The 19,131-nt window shown below is 36.5% G+C and overlaps 1 long non-coding RNA gene across 1 annotated transcript; it reads right to left on the bottom strand.

The window, feature by feature from the left end:
• Positions 1 to 9,929: 9,929 nt before the first annotated feature.
• LOC104231572 (uncharacterized) lies at positions 9,930 to 11,755 on the bottom strand. The gene is made up of 3 exons (XR_712108.2): positions 10,894 to 11,755; positions 10,564 to 10,698; positions 9,930 to 10,408 (listed from the first exon to the last, which is right to left on the bottom strand). It is a non-coding gene; the product is annotated as an uncharacterized lncRNA (long non-coding RNA).
• Between the last annotated feature and the right edge of the window lie 7,376 nt (positions 11,756 to 19,131).

The following is a 19,131-nucleotide window of genomic DNA, read 5'->3' as shown; positions in this document are numbered from 1 at the left end:
AGCTAACTCCGACTCCAGGTTGAAGTTTTCTTGGCTAGCTTCAATTAGGGTATCTCGACGTGAATTCAAAAATGCCCAACTTACCTCAACAACAGATATTTCTTCAAGGATCTCATAATCCTTTTCCCAATCAGCAATCTCATTCTTTAGCTCTTCATTTTCAGCCAAGGCGGAGTTGTAAGAAGCTTGAAGAGAGGCATGGGATCTCTCTAAAGCACAAACCTTATCAGCCGAGACTCGAAGGTCCTCTTGTGCTTGAGTTAAGCTTTGCACGAGCTCCCTAGCGTAAACTTCTTTTTGACGCAAAAGAGCCTTCAACTCTCTGTTCTCTTCGCTGGCCTTAGATAGTTGCTCTGACAAGGAAGATTCAAGACGTTCTTTGTCTTTTTCTGCTTGGCTTGAGGAAGCTTTTGCAACCGCTAACTCTGAAGTTAAAGCCCGCACCTGCTGTTCTAAGGTACTCTTGCTTTCTTGTAAATCTTCCATATCAATTTGTGCACTCTCAAATTGTTCCTTCCAATTGATCGCCTCCAACTGAGAATCACGTGCTACCTTCTTCAAGAGAAGGATTCTGTTCATCATTTCTGTGCATATAAGATTGACCTAAAAAAAAGGAAGGGAAATAAGAATATAATAATCCCAAAGATAAAAAACTTTTACAAAGTAAAGAAGGGAGAGAAGGAAAATACCTTCAAAGTGGAATGCACGATATCATTCATTAGAGTCAGGGAACTATGGCTCTACAACTTTGCTTTTTCAATTGGACCAATTAAAGGTTCCAGCCATACATCTGCCTGACCTGACTTCCTCAAAAGGCTGCTATCAGCAGGAACTTCAATGGTTACCCTCCTTATAGCGACACTTTTACTTGAAGAGCCCACTTCCGTATGGTGAACGATAGGAGAGGGAATTGTCGAAGGAGGAGCGGTAGAGGAAGTGAAAATAGTAGAAGAAGGAACAGAAACAGCTGGGGTTGGTAAGGAAGGAATCACGGACACGGGAGTTAAAAAAGAAGATAAGGGTATTTCATCTAAAATAGGCCCTAAACTTCCATTACCAAAACCACTAAAGAAAAGTTGATCAATAGACTCATGAGTATCATGGGGAGTGACATCATCGTCGGGAATTATTACTGGGGTTTCAACAGGTTCGGTAAGAGAAACAGAAAGACGAGAGGAAACTTCAGCTTCGTCATCAGAGACGATGCGCCTCCTAGCTCGTGGCCTCGTCACCAGGGAACCCCCATCTTCCTCTTCTTCAGAGTCTTCTTCTTCAACAGTTTTCCTTTTTGCAGAAGAAGAACCCAAGACTATTTCTCGGGCTCTTTCTAAAGAAATGCAGGTTCCCGAATGAGTACGGGTTCCCGAAGAGACACGAGAGGCCGCAACTGCTTCAGCAGTAACTCCTCGAATAGCAAATCCTGACAAAAAGAAGGACGAAAGTTAGAACCATAAAGAAAAATATATACATGCATGAAAGATGAAATAAAAGCTCTTACCATGAGTCTTTACTTTCCAACCGTAACGGTTAGAAAGTGTTTTCCAAGATCTACCATCTATTGGTGCGACCTTCAGCAATTTATCTACCCAACCACGAAAATTGGGAATATTTTCCACCGCTCCCATGGTTGCTAAAAAAAAAAGCAAAAATTAGAGAAGTTGATAAACTTGAAGGAAAAAGGTACGAGATGGATAAAAGACTTACGTGTAAAATTCCACTTCTCAGGGAAGGGAACGTTATTCTCACCCACTAAACCAACAATGGGGGCAGCAACAAATCGGGCGTACCAACCACGGTCTTTGTCATCTTTAGGGCTCACTAAAACCCTCTTACTCCTGGCCACTAGGGTAAAAACGCCATTACGGAAAAGACTAGGGGAGTAAAGATGAATCAGGTGAGGGAAAGTAAAAGAAACGTCAGCCAAATTGGTTAAATACCTCAAACAGGCAACAACCCTCCATATGATTGGGCCAATTTGACCCAAACAGACATTAAAGAAACGGCAAAATTCAAGAATAACTGGGTCAATAGCTGGTTTGAACCCTAAAGTGAAAGGGTATGTATAAACAAAAGAGAATCCAGTCAAGTAAGAAGTAATTCTCTAATTTGGATTAGGGATAATAATGGAAAAATCATTACTCCAATGGCAGTCTTTACGAATTACAGGAGTCAAAACTTCTGTAATTTGAGTGGGGTAAGCATCAGCACGATCTAAGGCGGAAACTTGGTTTCTAAGAGATTCCCTATCATGGTAAAAAGATAATTCTGTAGGGACTATCTCTTCTACTAAAGGTTCACATAATGGTTCAGAAGGTTCTTTATTCCTAGAAGAAGATCTGTGAGAAAGGGAACCTCTGGTTCTGGAAGAAGGACCAGAACTAGGAGAAGGTATAGACGAACTACCACCGCGAGTAGACCCTAAGCTACGAAGTCTACCTCCCCTTCTATGTCTAATGGGGGCATTAGGGAAGGTATCAACAATGGGAACTCTCCTAGGGTTAGGATTTGGTGAAGACATGGCGAAGAAGAATAATGTGAGGAATTAAGTGTTTAATAAGCTTTATGTGGTAAAAGACAAGGAAAGAAGTTATATTTATATTAATACGCCACCGCCAAAGGTAAAAGTGCAGTGATGGAAGGACCATAATAATGATAACTAGCACTTCGTGAATAGTGGAGCCGTAAAAAGCCTTGAAAAGGGTTGCAAAACTGCAGAACCAATGGGAAAAAACACGTGTACGGAGCATTAAATGGAAGCGACAATTGAAGCGTCAATTTTGTCATAGATTAATGGTGACAAAAATTCTCTTTTTATGAAATCCAAATATTCAATTGATGAATAAATGGAAAGTGGGGGGACTATCTGTATTGGGAAAAATTGTATTTAAATATAAAGGTGACGTGTCGAATACGTGTCGAAACACGTAGACTGGTCAAAATGGTCAAAGAATTACAACTAGCCAAGAGGCACGAGTTGCAACAGATACGAGCAAATGGCAGAGGAAGAGCCACGGGCAGGAATACAAATAACCCAACACCCGTACCTATGTAAGTCATTTATGTCCGAGAATCAAAATGAATGAATCTGACAATAGAAAAGAGTGCAGATATGGCATTAAATGTGGAATACATTAGAGAATTTATATTGAATATAATGATTATGTAACGTAGCATTAAATGTCTTTAATTACTCATAACAGCCTCATTATGATTTGGGCAAAACATATGTCTCCAAGATATCTATAAAAGGGAGACATCTGATCAATCGTGGGGACATGAAGTGCTATTGATATAAACTTTGGTTTACTTGTTTTTCTCTTGATTACTCTCTTGCTACCTAAATTACTTCTTTTTATACACTCTTTTAATTATCAGTAACCTGTGTTCTTCTAAATTCTAGCTTTGACTAAAATTTCATTTTTTAGTTAAACAGAACCATCTCCAAGAGGAGGCGAATGGTTAAAAAACACTCCAGCCAACTGTATATTTTTCTGTTATGGGTGGAGTGGACTGCTTGGGTAGAGTCCATTGAGTGGAAGCCATCAGAAATCAACAGAATTCCGACTTCACCAGAATACCTGGCACAAGAATTAATGGCATCTTATCAACAGAAGGCACATGATTCAGAACTTCACAAAACAGAATTTTACAGTAAAACAAATGGGACCATGAAAGGTCTTAATTTCCAACAGGGCAAGGAGATCAACAATATATAAGGTAGCTGGTTTACAAATATCAGGTCAAAACTGTGTTTAGATCAGCGAAAAATTAAAGGGCCTAAAGGCTGGCAAAAGACCTACTGTTTCTAAAGGCATCAGAAAAATTAAAAGGAATGCCCCAACAATTAGTGGACAAGGTAAACAGAAATCCAGAGCAGCTGCCTATCACTAGAACCATGCACAGAGATCCATCCTACCAGATCGGCAGCAATTATATTGGTTTTCACCCATTATTGATGGAAATTTTACAGGAAACAAAGCACTCAAAGATGATTGCAAACAGGGGATGGAATCAAGGACGATTTTTTCCTGGAGCATCAAAAAAAAATTGTAGCAAATTATTCTTTTCCGCTTAACTACCAGACTTAGTTCAACAACCAGAATTCGAACTCGTGACTTGCATCTGCACACATACGACGATACACTACCATTGCCACTGAATCAACGCCCTGGGGCAAATATGAAATTTATAGTAACAGCCACTAAGTTGTCAAACAGATCCGACTTCCTTCTTGTTTTTTCTTTAACTCTGACCATCTGCATGCTTCCTTTGGGTTTAAGGCAGACTTCTTTGACAAAGATATTACTAGACCTCTTTCCCCAAGTTTCCTCTCCTTCCCCCTCTTTCTCTCCCTTAATTATCTTGTTCTCTTTCTTTTCTCACTGTTTCTGCACTTCCTCACATTCTGTTAAGCACCTAAAATAGCATTAAGATGCTACTATTTCCCTGCAATTCAGCCTTATCTTAGTCCATTCACCCCTCTCTCAATGTGTTTTAAGTCCAGGCCTACATAATTTCTCAAAGTCAGAAGTTCAATGTGTTTGCTAAGTGTTTGGTATTGAAGTTTGATGAGCTAGGATCAAATGGCTAAACATACTTGTTCCTTTTCCAGCTCTCCTTGTTACTATCTCAGTCGTGTAAACCCATCAGTGTAGCATAGCTATGCCTAGGTCATACCCATTGTGTGTAGCTGATAGTCCTTTATTTCTTTCGCTTTCTTTTAATACTTACCACACCTATTCTTTAGGCTCGTGTACAAGGATAACTGAAATTATTGCCAGCTTTCCATTCTTTTGTTAATCATTAGTTGAGAAATTAAATTGATCTGAAAAGAGCCAAATCTATCCCTTTCTTTGTAATTGAATGAGTAATTTGATATTTTACCACAACAAAATTCATTGGAATTGGGAACTTCATAGATCTTCGCACCAAGCCAAGCTTGAGGTCAAGTCCTACAAAATTTTCACTTTTCAGAAGCCAACATGTGGACAATTTTCCCAACTCAATGGATATACGATGTCTGCTCGACAAACTTTGCCTGCATCACAACCCAACAGCCCACAACAGCATTAGTCAATTTTTTTACACACATTTCTCTCCCTCACCTGAAGCCTATTCATGTCTTTTTCTGTAGTATCGTCTACCTTCATATACACCTTGTATGTGGGGGGTTTTCTCATCAATTCAGTACGTTAGTAACTTCATTAAAAAATTCACAATTTAAAGCTCAACTTAAAGTTTCAGCTGAGAAGCAATGCATACCAGGAGGCTTGCCTCTATCCCTGAGAAAGAAAAGAGCAACAACAGCAGAACTGTATTCTTCGTTATTAGAAAGGTTTACCGTGGTTTCCCCTTGGTATAAGAACTGTGAACCTTGTTCACCCACAATGATAGTCTCTGGGCAAAAGGCATAATCTATGGAAAGGAAAAAATGGACAGAAATATAACTTGAACTTTTGTGATGTATCTAACGGAATCAAGGAAATAGACAACGCTGCCTCCTTTTTTGTCTTTGGGCATCTCCAACCTTTATCCCATTTTAGGGACAACTTACTCCAACCATTCCCTATTTTTTTCCCCAAACTTTTTTATATTCTTCTCTCTCTTCTATATTATACTAGTTTTAGTGTACATGCGTTGCACGTGTGCATTACATTAATCAATATAAAACATATACATAAATTATTGAAAAATTAGCAATGGAGGTTAAACTAAACTCAATATATGTTTAATGATGAAAATATATATTAGTAAATTCGTACAATATATGGTTGAATTCAACATTTTCTGAATGAATTTAGTGTAATTAGTTTTATAGAATTTATAATTATAAATATCATTCTCCGCTTGTTGTATCTCATCTTGCATCTCTTTGTAAACTTTACGTTCATAATGTCATTATACAAAAAAATAATTGTTCATTCAAAGTTAATCAAAATTATAGACAAGCCAAATAAACCTCTTCATGTGTAAAAAAGTTGTCTGGATTCTTATTGATTAGGTCTAAATTCCCTTCTTTGCACGTTCATCCAATGCCAAATAAAAGTTAATACTATTCTAAACTCATTCTGAATGTACTTTGCTAATAAATACTTTGAAATTCAAGAGTTCACAATGTTGAGGTCAATTTTTCAAAATTATAGGGAGGAAAATGACAAATTTATAGTTATTCGAAAAGTTCCAAATACATTAGTTTACCGTAAGATTAAAAAATTAACTGTAGTTATAATTTCACATAGTATGGCCGTAGCATAATTTATTTCTAAATTAACACCATATTAGTTCAGACTTCTAGAAATTTAAAGTTAAAATTAAATCAAAACTCTTAAGAAGTTAACAAGAAAAAAGCGAACATGCATTGCTGATGGATGCTTCATATTTTTAAGTAATCAATTATTGTTAATTTGGAGAAAAAATACTATTACATACATCATAGGCTAAGAATTAAAAAAAAAAGAAATAGGGGCCACGTACTAAACTCTAAAAGGATATTTATAAAAACTGGTCAAATAAGGAAAAAAAATTTAATAAGGTAAATTTTGATTGAATTTGTAGTCCAAAATATTAGGATATTCTTAAGTAAAATTTTAGTTGAATTTGAAGTCCTAAATATTAGAAAATAATTAAATGACTATTTTGTCTAATGTAAAATTAACTTTTAAAGGGTAAAAAAGGTGAATGACATTTCAATAGTGGCCTCGTGCTTTTAATATAGTAGAAAAATTACATGAAATGTGATAATATTACATATTAGATAACATTATAGCAGAAATAAGAAAAATAATTAAAAATTAAAAAAATATATTAAAAATAAAAAGAAAAAACTATTTAAACTTGAGATTAGAAAGTTCTTAAACACTTAAAATATGGATATAACATCAATAATATTATTATATTTAATACTATTATACTTCGTGTGTTGCGCGTGTATCCTATACTAATAAGTATAAAATTTTAAAGAAACACATAAATAATAATGTGCTTGAGTTATAAAATAAGAAAATAAAAAATATCAATTTATAAAAATGATGAATGGTGATTTTCAGCTATAAACTTCATTTTATATTTGTGGCGTTCAATATAATTTTTCTCTATATCATAATGTCATGTTTATCATACATATGTAACCAAAATTAAATTCATGTTGGAATTCAGAGACAAAATTTTTAAAAAAAAATTTGCATCAGGAAGACATTTAAGAATAGATTCATGCAATTCTTCGTATTATGATTGTTATTGCTCGTTTTTTATTTTTACAAATAAAAACAATATTTTTACTTGCAAATATATGTTTAGAATAGGTAATTATTCAAATTCAATTTTTTTGAGCTCGACAGTTTAGAAGCACAACTTTAAGTCTTTAAAATAAAATATTTTCATAATTTTTATGGCATTAAATATTAAAACATATTTTCATCGATTTCTATATCTTTCGGCGGGACTAGCTGGTATTTCAGTTAAATTATTATTATTGATCTTTACCTTAATTTTAGTTCGATGACATTAAATTATTTGTTTAAGGTAGAATTAGTGTGGCAGCAATTAGTAAAAGAGTATAGAGAAAAATTCTTGGGAATATTATATAACATATCCAATAATGGTTAAAGCCATAAAGAAATAATATATATAAAACGTATGCTTACAGAAAAAAAGTATGTTGAATAAAAGAGGAGAAAGAATGAATACGAGGGGCACCAAACCGGGTCTTCTTCAAGTGCTATTTAGCACGTGAAAAATAATTCAAGACTTTCAGTGCTCGCTTAAGCTTTACTCCTATCTTTCTCCTTTTATTTCGTGGACCAGTTTATGAAGATTCGACAGTGCAACTGTCTTCTCTTATCCGACTAATGAAAATAAATAAATTTTAACCAGCTAAAAATAATAATATATTTTTACTTAATAATACTTGTTTTTAAAATCTTTTCATAATAACATCAATAATTTAAATAACTAAATCATGATAAATAGTAGATTGAATTAAATATTTAAATTTTTCGTCTTTGCGCAGGAATTAGAATAAAGAGTTATAGCTATTTCGCACAATTCAAATAAATAAATTACAGAAACAAAATTTTACTCATTGTTGTGTATATACTTTATTGTTTTAGGTCCAAAAGCTTCTAAGACATGATACTGTAACCTAAAATTGGAAGAAAGAAAGCACAAGAATTAGACTATACCAAGTTAAGAATATAAAAAGAGATGAAAAACAGAAGTAAAAAATACTAATAAGCAAACAAACATATCAAGATATTGGTATGGCAAAGTAAAGAAAAAAAAAATCCAAAACAAGACTTTTATTCAAATTGAAGCAATAATCAACCATGAATTATGAATGCACCACAAAGTAAAATATAAGAAAATTGACTCTTAAAAATATAATAAAATCATTAAGCATAACTAAAATCCAAGTTAATAAACACAAATATGTCATAGTTCCTGTCTAAGAATGCTTAGTAAAATAAAACCATACTATCGACAAAGTTTCTGTTGACTAATATGATAATTGACTCCAAAACCCTAATAGGATGATTAGCCGTAAATATAGTTTGTTATAACATACTTCAAATAAAAAAGGGAATTCTCATAAAGTAAAATCTTATTTGATTTTAAAGTGCTAAATTTAGGAATTTTTACCTAGTTCAAATAAGGAAAAATTTAGTAATCACAATTTTAATTGCTTTTAATATCCTAAATATTAGGAAAAAATTATTAAATGACTATTTTGTCCAGTAATATTTCTAATTTTAAAGGATAAAAAAGGCGAACGACATTTCGCTAAAGGCCTTCGTGCTTTTAATATAGTATAGATTATTATCTTTCATTTCAATTTCATTTTTTAATTTCCATTAAACAAATTCCAACTTTTATACCATTCATTTTTTGAGATAATTATATATTTGTACAATTATAACGTATAATAAAATTAACTTACAATTTCACATAAAAATAATAAATGCACGAAAATTAATTTATCAAAATTATACACCTAAGTTAAGATGTAAAATTAATATTATAAAGACATTACATAAACATAATTAGGTATATATAAAGAGATAAATTAAAAAAATAAATAATAAAATAATAATAAAAAAGTGATGAACAGTAATGGGGGAGATGAATAATGTACCCCATATTCGAGGGAACACTATTCATCCCCCATTTTGGGGACAAAAATGGGGGAGGGTTAGAGCTAAATTGCCCCAAAAATTGCCTCCATTATGGGGAATGGAGGTAAGGTTGGAGATGGCCTTAGAACCTTGAATTTGATGATTTATGAGAACACTAAGCTAGCGTTTGGCCATAGATCCCAAATTTATTTTGAAAAATCTGATTTGGGTGAAGTTTGGTTTGAAGATGAAAATGTATTTGGACATACGTTTTCAAAACATATTTCCTAACTTTATTTTAGAAAAACATGTATATAATTCCCAAGTTTTGAGATTTTGGCCCAAAGTCAGCAATTTGGGTGATTTTGGGATTTGGGGTTTGAGATTTGGAACCCGTTTGGCCATGAGTTTTGCCAAAATAAATTTGGGATTTTGGGCCAAAATCTCAAACCACAAATCCCAAAATCACCCCAATTGCTGATTTTGGGCCAAAATCTCAAACTTAGGAATTATATATATGTTTTTCTAAAATAAAGTTGGGAAATATGTTTTGAAAACGTATGTCCAAACACATTTTCATCTTCAAACCAAACTTCACCCAAATCAGATTTTTCAAAGTAAATTTGGGATCTATGGCCAAACGCTAGCTTGAAATTTTGCCAAAATGTGGACAAGATTTATGGCCAAACATGAGTTTTGAAAATAAATTCCAAATTTATTTTGGCAAAACTCATGGCCAAACGGGTCCTAAATGTAAGAAAATAAAGTTTCTCACGAGTGGAAAGCAAGAAGCTTGTTGATGAAAAACTCACCCAACTTTTGAAGAACGGTTTCACGTCAGTTTCCTGGTCCTACCACCAACATGTAAATGACTTACGAGAAAAATGAACCGAAGAAAAAAGCTGAATTACAGATACAGAGTATCACTTTGATGAGTAAAGATATAAGCGTCTTTCTTTCAGGTGGAAAGATAATGAGACATTCGACTTACAGAAAATAACAAAATAACCGTCGGTGATGCGAAACCAGAAAGAGAGGATGGGTGTTCCCTGATATTGACTACAATTCATCAACCATGAGTGCTTGAGCAGAGACGGATCCAGGATTTAAACTCTATGGGATCAACTATAAAGTTTTTAGCATTGAACCTATTATATTTTTAAAGTTATGAGTTCATATCTATTATTTTTACAATTTTAAGGAATTTTTTACACATAAATCTTTACTCTGCGTCAAAAGTTATGGGTTCAATTGAACCCGTTACTGACCCTCTGCATCCGCCCCTGTGCTTGAGTTCCCTGAGATTTGTGCTCAGCGTATTAATTAAAACCATTACGAATCAAGTTAACCATTATCTCACAAATCAACCTCCATAATAAAAGTTCAGCATCCTCTCAATATCACGAACTTATTTCTAAATATGTCAGGGTTAAATATTAGAATAAAATTTTACCTGAGTTCTCGATAACAATGGCATCAAACTGACTTTCAATCCTGGAAAGAAACCAACAGTTAGTAAAACTCCCCGGTTCTCATTCCCAAGGATAGCATGAGTATCATCATCATCCTCAATAAATTCCCATTGGACCTGGAAGATTATCTACTTCAGTTTTCAAAAACAAAAGCACACAAATTTAAAACAACAACATAATCCTACATAGTGGGGTTTGGGGAGGGTAATATGTACACAAACCTTACCCTTACCCTTGTGGAGATAAAGAGGCTGCTTCAAGCACACAAATTTAAAGCAAAACTTATTTTTCGTCTTAGCATCTATACTAACCTCTTCAAATTCATCACTAACTGCATTGCGCCCAAAAATTCCTTGAGATACTAGAGTAATTGTTGGAATTTTGGAGCCAAATTTTCAAGTTATCTGCAAAATAAGAACACACCATACATACACAGCTTATTTCTAATGTAGAAAACTATGAGTGGAATGATGAAATCAAGAACAAAACTTTTTCAGAGGACAGCAACGTACAACATCTGAAAATGCAAATAGAACAAAGAGACCTCATAATTGTACTTAAGAAATTGTGATTTTTCATTAATAATAAGATTGAAGAGCACATAGAAGTGGGCGAGCTTGATGCAAACTAAAAGAAGGACTAATAGAAGCAATGACGAACTGGGGTCGAATAGGTCTTGCTAAAACCTTGTCAACAGCCTATTTACAGTACCCTACATCAGAATTCAATTTATAAACCATTAAATTCACAGAAATGCAAGAAACTAAAATTTTGAGGTAATAGAGAAGAACTCCTGGTGTCCCAATTTGTTTGGCACTATTACTACTTTGTTAAAGACTTTGACTACCACTTTTTTATGAAATTGGCTAGTTTTACACTGGCAATCAACCTAAACCTACTGCAACCCCTCTTTCTTTTCAAATATGGTCGGTAAAGATTGATATAGCGGAACCCAATTGTTTGGGATTGAGGCTAAGTTGTGGTCTTAAATATGTCTTCAAATATAAAAAAGTATCATTTATGCTTTAAACGGAATAATAAGAATATAGTGTCGCATGAAACTGGAATGAATGGAATATTATCTTAGTGATGGTGAAAGCAAAATATTGAGGTAATAAATGAAAGTTTAGCTTAATTAAGGAAAAGTTTAAAAGTTGAATAACTTAAACATACTAAAATAATATCAAAGAAATTTGTAAAGAAATACAAAGGTGTCGAATTATAAATAGAGTAGAGCTGAGAAAAATGCAGAGTAGAGATTAGGGGAAGAAAGGAGAGTAGTGATAATGAGGTTCCATGAGCGGCTAACACACGCGGCGTTTGCACAGACTAAGGCTGGAAGCTTAGAGAGGATGTTGTGGAGTAGGTCGTCGCCAATTGAATCTATCGTTGCTTCCATCTCTGCCGTTCTCTGCCTTAGCTCCGCCATTTTCACGGGGGGTCGAGTATACAATTTTAAACCCCCACGGGCCTACTGTCAAGTCTTTCAGCCGGGAATCAAAATTGTTGGTGAAATGTGGTAAACGGAAAAGAAATGAGTATTACTATTGGGCAAAAAAATATGCGTAAATCTAGAAGATGTCTTAAGTCATTTTGTGAATGAAAATATAAAAACAAGATTCTAGTTTAAATGGAACATAATTAGTTACCCAAAAAAACGGAACTTAATTAAAGCATATTTTTTAGATACCTAGTTATGGAGAATTATAAGTTCACATGAGTTTTTCTCATTTTTTTCAGTTTGGTGCTTTCAACGAAAAATAGAAATGTTGAGGCTTTACATGATAAGTTCCAAATATTCTCTAAAGCATCAGGACTAATAGCCAACTCCAACAAGAGCTCAATCTATTTTGGAGTCATAATACTGAGGGGCTGATTATGGCAACTTTAAATTTTTGGAAGAGGAGAGCTACCCTTAAGGTACTTAGGTTGTGCCCCTAAGTACCAAGAGACTGTTGATTCTGCAATGTAAGCCTCTTATTGAAAAGATGCTGGGAAAAATAACCTCGTGGACAACTAAATTTCTCTCATATGATTGCAAAACACAATTGATCAAGAGTGTGTTATATGCCATTCAAACTTTCTGGGCTCAAGTGTTCATTCTTCCAAAAAACGCTTGTCCAGTTTATAGAGACAATCTGCAGAAGATTCCTATGGATAGGCACTACTGAATTCACAAGGTAGTCCTTGATTGCATGGAATAAAATATGTACTCCTAAAGCAGCTGATGGCCTTAATTTGCTGTATGTTAATTGTCGGAACCAAGCAACTATATGGAAATTACTGTGAAATATATGTAGGAGAAAGGAAAAGTTTTGGTTCATTTGAGTCAACACATACTATATAAAGGGAGAATAGGTTGGAATATTGACCCTAAGAATGCATCATGGGTGGTACAACAGATTTTCAAGGTGAGACACTACCTAGAACAAGCAGGCTATACCCACAATGATATCTGTATACGGGTAAAATTGGGCTCGCCCGATTTTGCCATTATTTTGAGATCAGAGATCTGCATCGAGAGTCAGCCTCGTAATGGATCAGGCCTAAGCACGAAGACAAGTTACCGAGTTTGGATATTGAGGTACCCATTGAGATCGACGTCCCCGACGATCGAAACCAGAATTGATCAGTGATAACTAGGGATTTTGATACATTTTATACTTCTTCTTGCTTATGTTTTGATTAGAAATTTGTATAAAATAGTCTCAAAAAGCTCACAAGTTGTACTTGATTGCAGGTTTGATCAACAAAGTGACAAGATGTCAAAGATCGGCTCAAAAAGGAGTGAAACTTGCACAAGTACCAAGACAAGACAAGCTTAGGCAAAGTAGGCTCAATGCGGCCGCACACCATTCTGTGCGGTCAGCACAAGTGAGGTTCAGAGAGGTGGACTTCCAGGCCAACAGGCAATGCGACCGCATAAGATTTAATGCGGTCCGCATTGGAGTCACTGCGGTCGCACTCGATTTAGTGTGGTCCGCAAAAACCAAGGATCAGAGAAGTGTCAGTTTGGAGATTGAAGCCAATGCGATCCGCGTTCCATTTCATGCGGACCGCACTAGAAGCCACCGCGGCCGCACTCGATTCTGTGTGGTCCGCATTGCCCAAGTTCAGAGAGCTGAATTTTAACTCAAGAGACTTAGTGCGGCCGCACGTGATTTTGTGCGGTCTGCACTAGCCCCGCAGGGGTATTTTGTCCAGATTTTTCAGCTTAGTATAAATAGCTTCTTTTCCCATTTTTAGATTATCAGATAGTTTTGGTACTGGGCTGCGCTCGTGACTTCGAATATTTTAGCTATTTTGAGTAACTTTAGCTTCATTTCAACATTGAATCTTCTAGTTTATCTTAGCAATTAATTAATATGAGTTTTTCTTCATCTATTTCTTTATTTTCTTCTCTAATTATGAGTAGCTAGACCCATAAGCTAGGGTTGTGGCTCAACCTTAGTGTGGGTAATTGATGGGTCTTGTGTTTTCAGGCTAGATTGACTATGGGTGTTTGATATTTGGACTAATTTTATGTTTAATTGCTGAATTGGTGGTTGCAAATACTAGTTTGTGTTTAGTTGACTTTGGCTCTTCTTAAGAAAGAGAGCCTAAGTCTCTGAAATTGGTCCAACAAGGAATTGGGGCGTACTCAAGAGATTGATAGCCCCAATTAAAGGGTTAAACCTAGAGATAATAATACCCGACTTGAACCTTGATTGCTTGTGCAAATTTGCATACCCAATTGGTCTTGAGAAAGTCAATTCTGGCAAAATCACTCGAACCACCGAGAGGTGTAGAGTGAGTAAAATTGTGCAATGGTTATATCATACTCCCCAAATATGTGAATCATGCCTTAGGCTCAAGTATCTGTCAATTGACCACCTAGGCGAAAGTCACTACCCTAGTGCCTTTTAACCATTTGAACAACTCGCAATAGTTTACTTTTAGTTTATTCTAGTTTAATTTAGCATTGTAGTTTGATAAAATTAGAAGTAAATCAAAAACCCAAAAATGTTAAGAAGTGCAATTTGGAACACATACACAACTCCACTTTAGACAGACACCCGACTCCAACTTCTAGCTCCCTGTGGAAATCGATCCCAACCTTAATCGGGTAAAAGCTGCTTCGACCCTCTCTCGCTACTGAATAGTAGTGTAGGGTTGGCCTCGATCACTTTTTGGCGTCATTGCCGGGGAGCTAACGGTTTTGGCTATCTATCTAAATAGTTTTGTGTATTGTTCTTCTTTCCTTTTTTGTTACTAATTTTGTTTGTGTCACAACTCAGGTACCAAATGGCAGCGAACAACGCCAATGACCCTCTTGGAAATGTGATTGCGGGGGAGGAGGTAGATGATGTCGGAAATGATAAGGTGCCTCTTGTACCTCAAGGACAACGTAGAGGCCGCCGGGCTAATGCTAATGTTAATGACAATATCCCAGGTCCTCCTCCGCCACCTCCAAGAGTGGCTCCTAGAGTGCTTCCGAACCAAAGCTATGCAAGTGTTATTGTCCCACCCCGAATCTGGGCGGGCAATTTTCAAATAAGCAATGTGATGTTGACCTTACTATAGCAATGTGGGTACTTCACGGGCGCTGCAAATCAAAATGCTTACAAACATCTTAAGGGGTTCGTGGATACATGTTGGGGGAGCAAGCAAACTTATGTGGCTGATGATGCTCTTAGGTTGAGACTCTTCCCATTTTCACTTAGAGGGAAGGCATTGGATTAGCTCGAGCGACTTCCCAATAAGGGTGTATTGTGGGCCGGGCCTAGCCCGGGACCGCGTGCAAGCGGGCCAAACAGGCCAGTTCAAACAGGCCGGTCTCTAGCGGTCCAAAAAGCCCACGTGGGTCGGTCCTCACCAAAAAGCCCGCGAGCCCGGGACCGGCAAGCGGGCCTGGGCAGTTCAACTGGGCCAAACAGGCCCAACGGCTATTTTTTTTTAAAAAAAATTCAAAAAGGGCCAATAGTCAGAATTTTAAAATGTAGTCGTTGGCCTGATTTTTAGCCGTTTGGCACTTTCAAAAATAGCCATTTGGCCCCCAAACTTTGTTTTAACCCTAATCTTTTTTTAATTACACTTTTTCTCTATTCTCAACTATAAATACCCCCTCATTCTTTCATTTTTACTCACAAATTCATCAATCTCTCTCTAATTTTCTTCTATAATTGCTTACTTTATTATTGCAATTTCGTGAAAAATTGTGAAGTTGGTGAATTGAAGTATTCAAGTCTTCAACGATATTCAATTTTCAAGAAGTTGTTCGTCAATTTGGTAAACTCGTTCCAACTCTTAAGTTTTAATATTATAGTTTTGTTGGTTTTAGTTAGTATAATTATAGTTAATATGGACTTTTCTTTGAAAAAAATATTTGGTGGTGAGGGTAAGGAAAATTTAAAATTGGTGAATCTAGTCGCCAAGCTACTACTCTTCCCCCGGCTCCCCGACCCAGGCCTGTTACCCGTCCTCCTCCACCTGTTATTCTTGATAGTGATAACCCTTATTTTCAATTTTCCGATAGTCAATTTTTCCATGATGTTGCACCAGGTCAACAATTAAATGAAGAAGTTATGAATGCTCTTGCCATGACCCAAAATCCACTAAGAGTCGTAATGGCACCAGACACCGCTGTCAGGCAAGCCAACCAAACTACTTAATTAAATTCCAATTTTAGTATTTGTTTAAAATCTTTTCTTTATACATTACATAACGAATAATGAAATTTACAGAAATAACCATGAAGTCTTTAACAAACTTAATATTGAATAACCCAAAAATCCTCCCAGAACCCGGTGTCACAAGTGCATGAGCAATTTCTAGGAAATAATGTAATACCACAACCGTTCGGAATACAATATTGGACAGAAAATAAATACAGAAAACTGAAAGAGACTCTGTTGGTTGCGGGTCGCCTCGAGAAATGCAGCTCACCTAAATCTCCGTGTCAACCATGCTGTCACGCCCAGTAGGCCACTAGAGACGCATGTGCATGTGCAACAAAAATGCACAAAAGTGTAGTATGAGTACGAAAACAACGTGTACCCAATGAGTATCCCGTCTAATCTCGAAGAAGTAGAGACGAGATGGTCGACTTTGACACTTACTAATAGTCCAAATAATGATATATTATTAATGCGAATAATCATGGATTTTATTAAGAATGACAGAAATTTCAAGTAAGTCACGAACAGGTGAAAGTTCCTTTTCATATTAAAATTCTCCAGATTCAAAATCCATTAGTTTTCAAATATCTCAAGTCAGGGAGAGCAAATATCAATATCAATAAGTCTCAAGGCAAACACTACAAGCATGCGCAAATTCTGCCGACGTCGTACGGCCCGATCCAACAGAAATGTAAAATGTGCACTACCGAGGGTCGAACGGCGCGAACCATAGATGCATCTATTATCCCGCTTGTGCATCATACCTACGACGCGGTCAACATACATAAACAAATACCCTGCTCGTGAATCCTACATGCGACGCAGGTACACATAGAAATACAATGCTCAAACAGCCAATTAAGAATTTATCGGGGAACATTTATCCAAATAAAAGCCAATTCTCTTTTAACAATTTAAGAAAAGGAAGTTTATTCCTTTTAGAAATTCACTTACTAATTCGATGTGATTTAAGTAATTCAAACCATCAATAGGATTACAAATATTTTCAGGTACATCATGCTTTTGGGTCCTAGACTACCCGGACAATAGCATAATAGTAGCTACGCATGGACTCTCGTCACCTCGTGCGTACGTAGCCCCCAAAAATAGGAGAACATAACCAATTATTTCACCTATGGGGACAATTCCCTCTTACAAGGTTAGAAAGGAGACTCACCTCTCTCCGAAGATCCATAACCGGCATTCCACGTTCTTCCGAAGACTCGAACCGATGAACAAAGCTCCAAAGCTAGCCAATAATGATACCAATCCATTAATATATACTCAATTATTCATTACAATCCAATTTATAACAATTCCTAACCTTGATTGAAAAGTTGACGAAAACGCCATCGGGCCCACGTGCCCGGATTTTCCAAAATTTTTGAAGAATAAGTTTACCCATAGCCTCACGAACTCAAATATATAATTTTCTCTAAATTCCATACCCAAAATCGTAGTCAAATTCCAAGAATATCAATTTTCTAGGTTTTCCCTCAACCCCAAGTTTTCTACAAATTTCCATGTCTAAATCCATATATAAACCTTGTATTTAACTCAAAGCTAGTATAACTTACTTATCTCATGATGAATGATGGAACCACCTCTCCAAGAGCTCCAAAATCGCCCAAGATGTGAGTGAAATTGAGCAAAAATGACTTTGAGCCCGTATTAAATGCACCTCACTGCCCAGAGATTTTCGCATCTGCGAAGAAGGGGCCGCATCTGCGAAAGAAGGGCAAAGGGGCTGGGATCGCATCTGCGGTCTCCAGGCCGCATCTGCGGAGCCGCTTCTGTGGTTCCTGGCCTGGGCCGCCCTGGGCCGCTTCTGCGATGGGAGAACCGCATCTGCGGTCCAAGAACCGCAGATGCGGTTATGACAGAAGCAGCAATCCTTCAGCCTTCTCAAAATTTCCAATTTCGATCCATTAACCACCCAGAATCCACCCGAGGCCCCCGGGACCCAACCAATCATACCAACCAGTCCCAAAATACATTATGGACTTGCTTGAGGTCTCAAATCATATCAAACAACGCTAAAACCACGAATCGACCTCCAATTCAAGCTTTATGAACTTTAGAATTTCAAACTTCTACTTTCGATGTTTAAACCTATCAAATCACGTCCAATTGACTTCAAATTTTGCACACAAGTCATATTCTACATCACGGACCTACTCCAACTTCCGGAATCCGATTCCGACCCCGATATCAAAAAGTCCACTTCCGGTCAAACTTCTCAAAAACCTTCAAATTTCTATCTTTAGCTCAATGGCTCCAAAATGACCTACGGACCTTTGAATTCACTTCCGATCGCGCTCCCAGCTCCAGAATCACCATACGGAGCTACTCCCAGACTTGGAATCCCAAACGGACATCGATAATACTGAAATGCACTTCAAGCCAAACTTATGAAATTTCTTCCAAAATGCTAACTTCCACAATAGGCGCCAAAACATTCCCGGGTCATCCAAAACCCGATCCGGGCTTACGTCCAAGTCCGAAATCATCATACGAACCTGCTGGAACCTTCAGATCTCGATTCTGAGGTCGTTTACTCAAAGATCCAATCCTGGTTAGTTCTTTCAACTTTAAGCTTCCGAAATGAGAATTCTCTTTCCAAATCAACTCTGAACTTCCCGAAGTTCAATTCCGGCCACGTGCACGAGTTGTAATACCTGAAAGGAAACTGCTCATAGCCTCAGACTGCTGAGAGACGCGCTAGAGCTCAAAATGACCGGTCGGGTCGTTACATTCTCTCCCACTTAAACATACGTTCGTCCTCAAACGTGCTAAGAACTGCGCTGGAGTAGTCTAAAGTCATTGTTTAACACCTCGAGCACCTACCCATGCTACCACAACTCAGCTGCACACTCTAGCTTGATCAATCTG

The sequence above is a fragment of the Nicotiana sylvestris genome, chromosome 12, assembly GCF_000393655.2.
Source record: "Nicotiana sylvestris chromosome 12, ASM39365v2, whole genome shotgun sequence".
NCBI classification, from domain to species: Eukaryota; Viridiplantae; Streptophyta; class Magnoliopsida; order Solanales; family Solanaceae; genus Nicotiana; species Nicotiana sylvestris.
This window is presented reverse-complemented; position numbering and strand designations above follow the sequence as displayed.